The sequence below is a fragment of the Cibotium barometz genome, chromosome 19 (assembly GCF_041138505.1).
Source record: "Cibotium barometz isolate CiBa-2024 chromosome 19, ASM4113850v1, whole genome shotgun sequence".
In the NCBI taxonomy this organism is placed as follows: Eukaryota; Viridiplantae; Streptophyta; class Polypodiopsida; order Cyatheales; family Cibotiaceae; genus Cibotium; species Cibotium barometz.
In genome coordinates, this window is record NC_141064.1 from 25,683,035 (window position 1) to 25,695,273 (window position 12,239).

Sequence of the window (12,239 nt, forward strand, 5' to 3'; positions counted from 1 at the left end):
TCAAAACCACTTCAAGCTCATCAGATCAAGCAATTTCATCTTCTCCACTTTATCAAGGGATCTAAGTGACTTCAATAAGTTCTCTCTCTTCACATATGTGTCTATATTCAGTTTACATGCTTTTGATTAATTGGGATTTAACCTTTATAATCTAAAAAGCTCCAAAAATACTTAAAAAGGCTCAAAATCTCAAATTTTGGAGTTTTCAGTGGTCAAAAGGGTTGCTATGAATTTTTGGTGGGTACTTAGAGGTTCAACCAAAATTTTGGATTTTAAAAAGAATTTTTGGTGATTTGTTCAGTAATTTTTGTGGCCCAAAACTCAAATTTTAACCAATTTTGAGTATAAAATGCCTAAAAACAGCCAAGAAATGCCATAAATCCAAAAAAGTTTCTTAAAAAGTTCTTTCAACTTTCAAGACTAGAATTGACGTTCAAGCTTGTGCATACTCACACAGACTTTGTTAGAATTATTGTGTAAAGCAAGACTCCGTTGGAATTATTGTGTGAAGTAAGACTCGAGTTTAACCTTCCACATTTTATTTTTTTTTGTTCAACTTCAATCCGAATTCAAGCCATCTTGGAAGTATTAAGCTAAGTCAATTTGTTTGCTAGCTTTCTGAAGTTCGGTTAAAGAATGTGTAAAATATGTAAAATTTCTAACGAACTTCCTATAGTAGCTACACAAGCCAAGAAAAGATCAAAGTTCATGAATATCATGCGGTTTGGTCCAATTAACAATGCCTTTGATATTTTTAGGATCTACTCGTATACCATCAATAGATACAATACGTTCTAAGTATTAAATTTCCTCTTGAAAGAAATTGCTTTTATCAGAATTGAGATAGAGTTGATTCTTTTGAAGAAGTGAGAACACTTTCTCTAAATGGTATTCATGCTCTTGATGATTCTTACTAAAAAACTAAGATATCATTAAAAAACACAACATTTTGATGTTTTATTGTTCTATTGAAAGTAGCCATAGCATTAGTCAAACTAAATGGCATAATTATAAACTCATAGTGGACGGTTTCGGTTCTAAAAGCACTCTTAAAAATGTCTCCTTCATCTGTATGAATTTGATGGTAACTAGACTTGAGGTCAATTTTACTAAAGACTTATGCTCCCTCATCAATATGAATCTGATGGTAACTAGATTTGAGGTCAATTTTACTAAAAAGTTAATGCTCCCTTGAGCATATCTAGCAAGTAATCCATTCGTGGAATTGGATATATCAGTTCTTCATAATAATCTTGTTTAAAGCACAATAATCGATACACATTTAATATATTTCATTCTTCTTTTTTGTAAGAAGAACTGAAGCACCAAATGGAGAACTATTTTGTCTAATCAGTTCTTTCTCTATAATTCTTCTACTTGTTTCTAAATCTCTTTCTGCTAAGCATGTTAACACGATAAGGAGCTTACATAGCGAAGAGCTTCCAAGGATTATCTCAATTTTATGATCTTTTAGACGGGATTTTGGTACTTTAACTCATGTCTATGATCCCACTCATTAGGTACATATAAATTCGCCATTTTGTGCAAACAAACAAGAAGTCCAGTAAATAATTTATAAACACTTTGACTAGACTAGTAGATAGAACCATTTCTTTTCTGAGCTTAAAAAAGGTTTGACTCATGCAACAGTTCTTATAATACCGAATTTTCAATGACCATTCCTTATGGTAGTTATTAATGCAAGTGGGCAAGGTTTTGGTGCTATTCTCTTATAGGATGGACATCTGATTGCCTACACTTCTACAAATCCCTAATGCTACTTGTTAGGACAATGGTCTTAAACAACACAGGTTTGCCTACTATATATATTCGGTCATAATGACATGATTTAGACTATAATGACATGATTTAGACTATAGTGGACCATCTTAATAAGCAAGCCTATTTCTTCCCTTGTAAGAAAACATTTACTTATCAACAAACCATGATCATGTTTATCAAGCAAATCTTTATGCATCATGGCTTGCTAAAAGTTAGTTTCTGATAGAGACTCTAGATTTTACAATACTTTTTGGAACACTCTTTTTGCCAACTTGGGCACTAAGACTTCTCCACCACTTTCCATCTAGAAACAAATGGACAGACTGAGGTTACCAAATAGCACTATCTTATATCTACTTAGAGACTATGTTGCCCAACAACCTACTAGTTCATGGAAGTACATTCATCTTTTTATGTTTGCATACAATAATACTCCCCATTCGACTACTGGTTGAGGACCTTTTAAGATTGTGTATGCAAAAGCTTTGCCTATTGCGGCTACACAACTTTCCCACAAAATGGAAGCTATTGATTAATTCACTATCAATTTTAGTCACATTTTGAGTGAGGTAGTACTTAAGAACTCTACTACACATCATGATGTCAATAAAGCAAGCCCAAATGTAAAGCGTTGTCTTTTGAAATTGGAGATTATGTACTTTTGAGAATTAAAAAATGTCGACTGTTGAAAAATTTCAGCTACTATTAAGCTCGCCTCAAGATTTTATGGACCTTTTTAGGTGATTCACAAAATAAATGATGTTTCTTGCAGATTCGAATTACCTTCTCATTGGTAGATTCATAATTCATTTCATGTTTGTCTAGTTAAACCTTTCAGGGGATCACTTCCCACTCTTCTTGTTTATGAGGATCCACCTCTTATTGTGCAAGCAAGAAAGAAGCATTGATTCCAGATACTATCATTGACCAATAGATTACATTGACTTGTACTGCCAATCAATATATCAAATATTTGTTGACTTTTAAAAATCATCCTTGTGAACAAGAAATATGGGGACTTGAGAAATATTTTTCCAATTCTTTCCTGAGATCCTCCATTCTTTTCAGAGTAATTACAAACTCAAACAAGAGGGAATATTATGAGAATGTATTTTAAGCCCTCTTAAAAGTATTGTTCTACCCCTTAAGATAATTCACGGACACTTGGATTGTCTTTGCGTCATGCTAAATTATGTTAATATGGCGGGTTATGCCATTTTAAATATTCATACATTTGCTGCACATTGGCATATGCTTACCACTTCCTATGTTTTTTGTAGTTGGTTTGTATGGTAGGGTGATTCGTGGGAGTACTTACGCTTGATGAACATGAGTGTGGTGATCGTTTGTTTGCCTATGGAATAATTGTTTACCAATTCATTGTTAGATATTTTATAGGTGAAGAGGAATCAAAAGATTGAGGTAAAAACACACAAATCATTATTTTTGGAAGGCATACGTAATTTTGGACAAGCTTTATATTTATGTACTAGCTTACAAGCTTAGAGTTGAAGTATAGAATTTCAAATATTTATTTTTTAAAACTTAAAAGCTTTCCCCTAGCCCCAAGTAATTTAATATTTAAGAACTATTGATTTTAGGTAAAGAGAGAGAGCACTGTGTAAGAAAAGGCACAACTTTTATATTTTTGGAGGCTATGGCCTATTTTGGCAATTGAATGCTAAAAAATACTCATGTGTGGAGAATACGCCACACACGAGGGGGAAATATTGCACCCAATGTTTGTGTCGCATAGGAGCTAAGTATTTTCACGTGCTGAAATTGAAAGCTTGGTTTATGTTGAATTTGTAGCAATAGCTGAAGTTGAATCATTGTTGGATAACTATTTTTCTTGAGAAATTATCTCCCACAAATTCCGAGATGGGAATCCTTGTATCAGAGATGGTCTATGAGAGACCAATCTATGGCATCCTTGAGAGTTTTGCGGAGGTGGGTATGAAGTGGGTGACGAATTTGTGGAGGGTGGGCGGAAGTTGCTTATGGGTTTCTCTTAGGCTCCAAGCACCTCTCCCGGATGTGGGTCTTGTGCAAAGAAGTCATGTGGCTCAAACATATCATTTGCGGAGCCCAAAGGAACGTATGGGGATTGTGGCTTCTGGAGGCAGTGGGGTTGTGGCTGTGGGCTTGTGCTAAAGGTGTATGGATGGGTAATTGAAGGTTCCTCCATGGTTAGCCTTGGTGTGTGGGCTTGTGCTAAAGGTGTGTGGGTGGTTGAAAGCTCTTCCATTGGTGAGAAAATTGATGGGTTTCATGATGTCTCCTGCTTTTGCCTCTTTAGGGGAGGTTGGGGCTTAGGGTTGTCAAACAGACGTGTTATAAATCGGAAAACATGCATAAGGGGTGGAAGGTCTTTACCAAAGTCATAATAAAGCATCTTTGTAATATAAGCATATGGATGCAATGTACCTTACATGTCTAGTTGCATGAGCTTTGGAAGTCAGTGTGGTAAAGAATTCATCCCAATTTGCTAGTTGGTTGAGGGATACCGTTTGTGTCAGTTCCTAGCCTTATGGTGAGTGAGGAAAGTGAGCACACGGGCTAGGGGCACCCATTCAAGGGCTATGATGGCCTCAAATTTAACCCCATTAGAATTGAGACCATCTTTGGGGGCAATCAAGTGCCAAAGCTCTCTCGGCCATGGCTCCCTTCGCATTGTGAAATTTGATGCAATGCTTGGAAGGTGTATGGCTCTTCTAAACAAGATCCTCGATAAGAGAGTGTTGTCATTGCATTGCCAACAGGAAATTAACAAACAGAGAATCACCATTGAAACTTGCTCATTGTATTGCATGATAGTATATGTCAATTACAATCGTGTGTGGGAGAGATAAAGGGTTGTCCTCCCAAAAGGCACATATGAATGGATGCCATATCTCCTAAGGTTAAATGACCATATAAATGTTAATAGTGTTTATAGTTAATGTATGTTGTGCATCCCCTAACACTTGGCACACCCGGTGGGTCAGATTCCCAATCCAAAGATCAATCCCACAAGTATGATAGTGGTATGCCAGAAATAAAATCCCATGAGGTAAATGCAATACCATGATATATCATACAATATGAATATATGGAACCATGAATGAATAATGATGTCCACACTCCAAGAGCATGGAGTGGACCATGTAAGACTGCCACATAATAATCTGCATGAAGCTCCAACATCTGCATCATATGCCAAAAATAGCCTATCACCATAAAGATATATCGATGAAGATCTTTCTCAGCATGTGTCCTAGCTGTTGGAAGAAAGGAATGCTATTATCAAAAGAAAGGAATGCTATTATCAAAAGAATAAGTTGATGAAGCACATGGTGAAAGATCATCACCATAAAGCCATGCCAAATAAGATCTTAGCAACTGCATCAACAACTCATGGATGGTCGAATCATCCACCAAGGAAATCATCATAATCCACCATAATAGAATTTGTATTTGGAACATCCTCATCATGTACATCATACACATGATCACCAAGCACTAGAACCATATCATCCAATGAAGCACATTGTGGAGGATAACTATGCTGGCCATCAATAGAAGTATCATCACTATGATGTAGAGAATCATCATAAGTAAGCACATCATTCATGCACAATGCATGATCCATAAGAATAAGAGAAATCTGCTCCATCTTGCATGTGTGTGGCTAAGCACCAAAAGAGCCTTCAAGGACTTTATCCTGCATGTCAATATCAAAGAATCTGAACAAATAGAACCATAGGGCGAATGATGTCCCCATGATAATAGCATAGGAAAATCCATGCTCTCCTGCTATAACATATAATCCATAAGCATAAGCATGAACATCCATCAATATGAGCATGGAAAGATATAGAAATCCCATCACACCTAGCATAAGAAATCATAGCATGGATAGGAAAATCAGCCCCATCGTGCATCATAAAACAATGGGATAAACCCTCCATCACAATGAAAAATCCATCAACATGGATCCCATCATGCATGGAACACATCATCAATAATAATATCATGAGAAACACCAAGATGTGAACCATCATCACACAAAGGATCCTCATGAAGATAAACATCGTGTGAACGTGGAGAATCAAATAAGATCATATCAAAGAGATCATTACCATAATCGGTGTTATGGATCACCCTAACCCCCCTTGAAACACATCCAATAAGAGATTACCTGGTGAACCGCAATTGTCATGAGATGATCTTTCCAATGGTCGAGCTTGTAACCCTTGAGGTCTCCAAGCTCAACAACTCCTTGAGAAGAAATTCCATTGCGCCTCCTGCAAGCATTGTCACACCGCCGTGTTACACTACGGGTACTCGTCCCTCCTCTCACCTCACTTCACTCACACACACTCACTAGCATGCATTAGGGAGAGAGATTAGCAAGAGAAAGACTCAAAATTGCACAAAGGGAGAGTCTGTTGTATTATGAGAGATATTCACTTATATACATGGCCATAAGTGTTCACACTCACTTAAACTGTGGCCAACCGAGCACTTTAGGCTCATAAGAGGCCTAATGCTATTACAATGACTACTCTTATAATATATCCATGAAGTACATCACTTAGGACTTCATCCGAACTTGCTACCACATGCTCTTGAAGCTTTAATTGCCATAAATACTCTGTTACACCATTATGGGTGCTCGTCCAAGTTGTAGCTTTGGACACCATTGCTTCATATCTTGAATGTATGACTCTTTGGTGTATCTACCTTGACTCCTTGATGTAAGACTTTTGTGTGGGAGAATGGACATGCTTTGTCGATGACTTTGATGTTGATTGACACTCAATGGTCTTAGTTCCTCCGAAAGGAATAAGAAAAGCTAGTTAGTGAATGAAAAGATTAGCAGTTATTGGAAATTCCTAACGGGGTGGGGGATGGGGGTTTTTGCGAATGATTGCATTTTTATATTTATGTGAGCATTCTTTTTTTTTGGATTTTTTGCTCACTTTATTTTTTGCAATCATAAGCAAGGTTACATATGATGTGTGTTAGTGGGGATGTTAAGAGAGATGTTAATCATAATGGGAGAGAAGAGAGGAAAGGATCCGAAGAAACGTAGACTTAATCATCAGAGCGAGATGGTGATTCTTAGTTCCTCATTTGATTCATTGAAGCGACATTCATCATTTGAAGAAATTGGCCTTCGATGATGTTCCTTTGGTGGCAGGATTCTTGTTAAATGTTGTTGAATAGGACCCATTCCTTCTCTATTTTGCCCATGTGCTTTTTATGTTTTTATATATATTTAAGTGCTCTTATGAAGCAGATATACATGAAGTACAAGAATTGAGTCATATAGACTCTTATTGAACTGCACTGTGTTGAAGTAGCCACTTGTTGGTGAGGATTGAAAGAATTACGTCGACTTGCGAGGTTAATATAAATATCTTTACTAAGGATTGAAGATCATTGATTTGTGAAGATGGTAGCATTGTTTGGAGAGGTTTGTAATTTGAAGGAAAATTCCGGGCAGTGGGTTGTACCATTAACCAGGATTTCGTCCACCATGGCCCCCCATCCAGAGATGTACCTGGAAGTTGTCGATGGTAAGGCTTTGGTGCAAATGTTCTTCAGTGCTTGAGTATGGATATGTACTTAATGGAGAAGCTCTACTACATTAATTTAGCCAAAATAATAGTAAGCTATAAGCTTAACAATTATATAATGGCTATTGAAGATCATTAGGAAGGTGTTAATGTGTAAGATGGCTTAACCCATGCTATGGCTTAAATTGTGAAAGTGCAGGTTCTTAAGCCATGAGACTATTAATTCGTGAGAGGGGTTAACCCGTTTTGACAAGCTTAACTTGTGAAAGTGTAGGTTCTTAAGCTGTGAGACTCTTAACTCGTGAGATAGCAGGTTTTTTGGCCGTGAAGGGTTATTCCGTGAAATGGTCTAAACCTGTGAAAGGTAACCCCGTGAAATGGTTTAAAGCTGTAAAATGGTGTCGCCGTGAAAGTGCAGGGTTTTAGGTTGTGTGAAGGGTTATTCCATTGTGAAATGGTGTCTTTGTGAAAGTGCAGGTTTTTAGGCCGTGTGTGAAGGGTTATTCCGTGAAATGGTGTCTCCATGTGAAAGTGCAGGTTTTGACCCTGTAAAGGGTTATTTCGTGTAAAATGGTGTCTCCGTGAAAATGTAGGTTTTTACCTCGTGAAGTTGCAGGTTTTAACCTCGTTGGTTTTTTATTTGAAATGATTCTATGGGTCAGCTAGGGCATGACCCATAGAAATGATTCTATGGGTTAGCTAGGGCATGACGTGCGAGCAACAGGTTCTTGTGCCCTTATGCGTCACATCCAAAGGGGTGACAAGAGCTTTGTTATTTTGTTTTTGATGTGCTCATAAGTCTCCGTTGTTGTAGGTGTGGGTATTGATTCTTGAATTTGTTACTCAAATGTTGTCGAGGCGGTAGGTAAGAATACTAGTTGGTTACCACTGGGGCTGCTTGAACACACAAGCTCTTGTGCAGGTGTGCTGAATGCACGAGAGTGGTTGAGTGACTTGCTTGGTATTGCTTGGGCCTCCATTCTTGTTGAACTTTAGGTGAAGCTGTTGGGGTGGTTGAAGTCGGTGGTGAGGCTTTTTTCACGTTGTGTGATTTTGGCAACCATATGATGGGATTACCATCATAGTATCCTTGTTATTGAAGCATATGCATAGGCACCCATCTTTGATAAACCTTATAAATTGGTGGGCTAATGTGTTTGGTGCTGAGGTTTCCTTCTTTGTGCAAGCTTAGGAGGCTTTGTGATGCGCTTGGAAATCCAAGTTTTGGTATTGTCATGGTAGTACCCTTATGCTTGCAGTAATCTTTTTGGTACCCACACTTGATGACTTGGTGGAGTTCTTTGAGGAACTTGCATAGGCTTTTGTGGGACAGTGTTGTGGAGTACTTTTTCCTTGGCCTCTCAGTGCTGCCTTGAGGAAGAGGCATTGACTTTCGAGGCACCCAAATTTGATTAGCACCTTCGTAGAAGCTTTGAGCTACAAGTAGCTACTTCTCCACCCACATTTTGATACCATTAAGATACCTTGATTTGTGGTCTTGAATTTTTCTTTTTGGTGGAAGTGGAAGGTTTTGGGGCCTCCTTCACATTGGTTGGCGCTGAGGCTGCAAGTTTGAGACTCATGGGCATTGTTGACGATGATAAGGCTAGAGTCTCTTGTGGAGTGGCTGTCGATGATGAGGCTTTCGAGCATGCGGTTTTCTCCTTTGGTGAGGTTTATCGATGAAGAGGCATAGGCTCCGGGGATTTTCCTTTGAATTCCTTGTTAGAGATAGATGGTTGCGATGGTTGTGCGGGGGAAACTTCTTCAGGAATGGCTATTGATTGCGAGGTTTTGGCATCAAACTTTGTTGTTGGTGAGGATGGGGTTGAAGGAGTAGATGCTTCATCAGAGTTGGTTGTAGATGCAGATGGTAGGTCATTGTGTAGAGGGGCTTTTATGGAAAAGAGGCTTGTAACCTTTTGCATTCAGCATCATAGAAATCCATTAAAGTTGGATTATCTTCCTTGCAATATGGTATTGTCAACTTTTTGTCGTTGACTACCATGATGACTCTACTATCGCTAGCAAAGCACAGTGGTGCTTGGATAGCAATAGTCCATTTATGTCCCAAGATCAAATTTGCTTCCAACACATACTCAACCACAAAAAACTTGGAAGTAAGGGAGTTAGTTTTAATATATATTGTATGTTCAAAGTACCCCAAACTTGGAAGTAAGGGAGTTAGTTTTAATATATATTGTATGTTCAAAGTACCCCAAACATGGCATGTTCAAGTCTTGTGTAAAGGGAATTCTTTCAGGATGAGCCGTGAGTATTGGTTGTCCTTACAAATCCCGTAACTCGAGGGTCATGAGATTGTGTTCTCGTGTTGGATAAATCTGTGCTTAAGCTGTGGTGATTTTATTTGAAATTTTCAATCCAACCAGAATCCTAGGGATCTTTTCAGTAAGATATGTTGGAAGTTCCCACTCCTCCAAGGTCCCTTCCTCCCGTAATAGCAATTTTACAATGCCTGCAGGAGTGTTCAAGGTGACTGTTTGCATGGATTCATCAATTGAATACATCGAGTCACGTATCCAAGTTCCACCAAGGACGACATTATACTCAACGCAATCTAGGGGTAACATGGAATGTAAATTCCACATCTCCATCGATGGTTTGAGTAGCATAGCTAAAGTAACCAAAAACTTCAATGTTTTGTCCATTGGCTTCTCTTGCAAGACCATTGTCTTTAGGGATACGTTTAGGTTGTCCCAATGACACCCAAGTGTCTATTGTCATGATGTTATGACTAGCTCGAGGGCTAATCAACGCGCGTTTATGCTTAATATCATTGCCTGTAGGAAAATACCATACTATGATAGAATCTTCAAAAGAAAACATGGATGTTATAGTTTTTGTTTCAACTTCAGATGTCATTTTTGTTTCATATTTCCATTCACTTTCATCCTCTTTTTGGCTCTTACCTTTTTCAAGAGTACCCAATGTGTACACTGGCACATTTGGCCCTCTGACAATTCTAAATGAGGTATGTTTGGAAACTTGCAAATCCTTGCAGTCTTGTTCTATGGACCTCTTTATGTCTTGGTATAACTCATGTTAAGCCCTTAAAGGTGCAAGTGCTGATGTTATGCTGGCTTCACCACCATGAGTGAAGAGCATTTCTCCAAATGAGGTTTTGAGAGATTGCTTTAATTTTGTAAGGGAATTATCGAATTCCTTATGTGCTTTCTCAATGACATAATTCGTGCAATGTGTCTCTAATGACTCTTATGTAGAGAGTATGTCTTCCTCTTGAAAGGGAAAGCGGTACGCCTCTGGGTTTTGTATTTTGGTTGCTCTTTTAGGTTTGGCATTATTAGGCTCAATCATAACCAGTGATCCTATAAGACACTCAACCAAGCTAAGCATGCTCTCCTAAGATTGCTTTTTGCATTCCGCATATATCATATGATCATGATTTTTAATTTGGGGTGATTGGGTGGGTTCTAGTTTCTTGATTGGTCTATGAGGTGCATTGAGTGAAGAGTCAGAACTTGTTTCATCTTCACTATTAACGTACTAGAACGTCTTCCATCTTCTGACTTTCTTTGGATCGTTAGGTTTTCTTTATGTTTGCCCATGTGACGGGATCGAATTTTCTTTTGGGCTTTTGTATCCTATGTCGCACATATGGGTTTTGTGGTTTATGTGGTGGCTTTTGATGCAGATGCTTCTGCATCATGTAGCTTTTAGTTCTTTTGGGTTTATGTGCTCCACAGGCTACTTTTCCCTGTCCTTTAATTCAACCTTGGTTTTGATGGTTTGTTGTCCCTTGGTTTTGATGGTTTGTTGTCCCTTGTTTTTCTTGGGTTTAGAACATTTTGTTTTCTCTTTTGGGTTCTGCTGTAAAGCATGTTGTTCTACCCATATTGAGGTATTATCTTTTACGTTCTTTTTTACCATTTCTCATGCCTTGGCTTGTAAGTGTGTAATCACATTCAAGGATACTGTAGACAATTGCCCGTTTTGTACACTTAAGATGTTAAGAGTTGTATTTTGTGAGACAAGGTGCATTGAAGCAACACGTCTTGGGCAATCTTGGAACATGTAATCAATGCCACATCGTTCACACATGGGTTGCAAAGTGTTAGTGACTATGGGCATGGAAGTATTCCAAACTGTGTAGTCTACCACTTTGTGAGGTCCATGACAATAGAAACACTGAAGTGTTTGATTAATTGCTTCCTGAGCAGTTTCTACCCTTTGGATTGTTTCTGTTTGGTGCACGGGAGATGGAGGTTTTGAGTCAATTGTTGATGAATTGGAACACTTCTTAGTATCATGATCAAAAGATTTACAATATATACAGTATAAAAAGACAGGTGCCTTGAATGCACAATGGGGATTGGGATGGTCATAGTGATTGCACTGAACACAAGGCATTTCGCCCCTCAATTGTAGAGGCATTAAGGATGGTTGGTTTTGAAGGAGCTCATCTTCTCTTGAAGGATGGTTGGTTTTGAAGGAGCTCATCTTCTCTTAGAGATGTCGATTGAAAGCTTTTAAGCAAGGTTTCACAGAATTCAGGGAATGACAATTTCGAGATCAATCTTTCTTTTGCCATTGCTTCACTTGGTTTAGATGAGGAACACCTCGTAGCATGATCGTCTTCCAACATGTTGCCATCTAAACGTACTGCTTCTTTACAACATTGATTGAATGTTTTCGGATTGGATATAGAATTAAGTTGTGTAAGCTGTTTTTCTTTAAGCCCATCATGAAACATCGCTTCAATTGAAAATCATTTAATTTTTCCCATGACACATTGTGAGTCCAAGAGTTTTATTCGTAGGATAAAGTCTCTAATGGATTCATTTGGTTTATGCTCAATTGAATAGAGTTCTTTTGCTTCACTCCATCGATCACCTTGTCTTGAAAAACTATGGA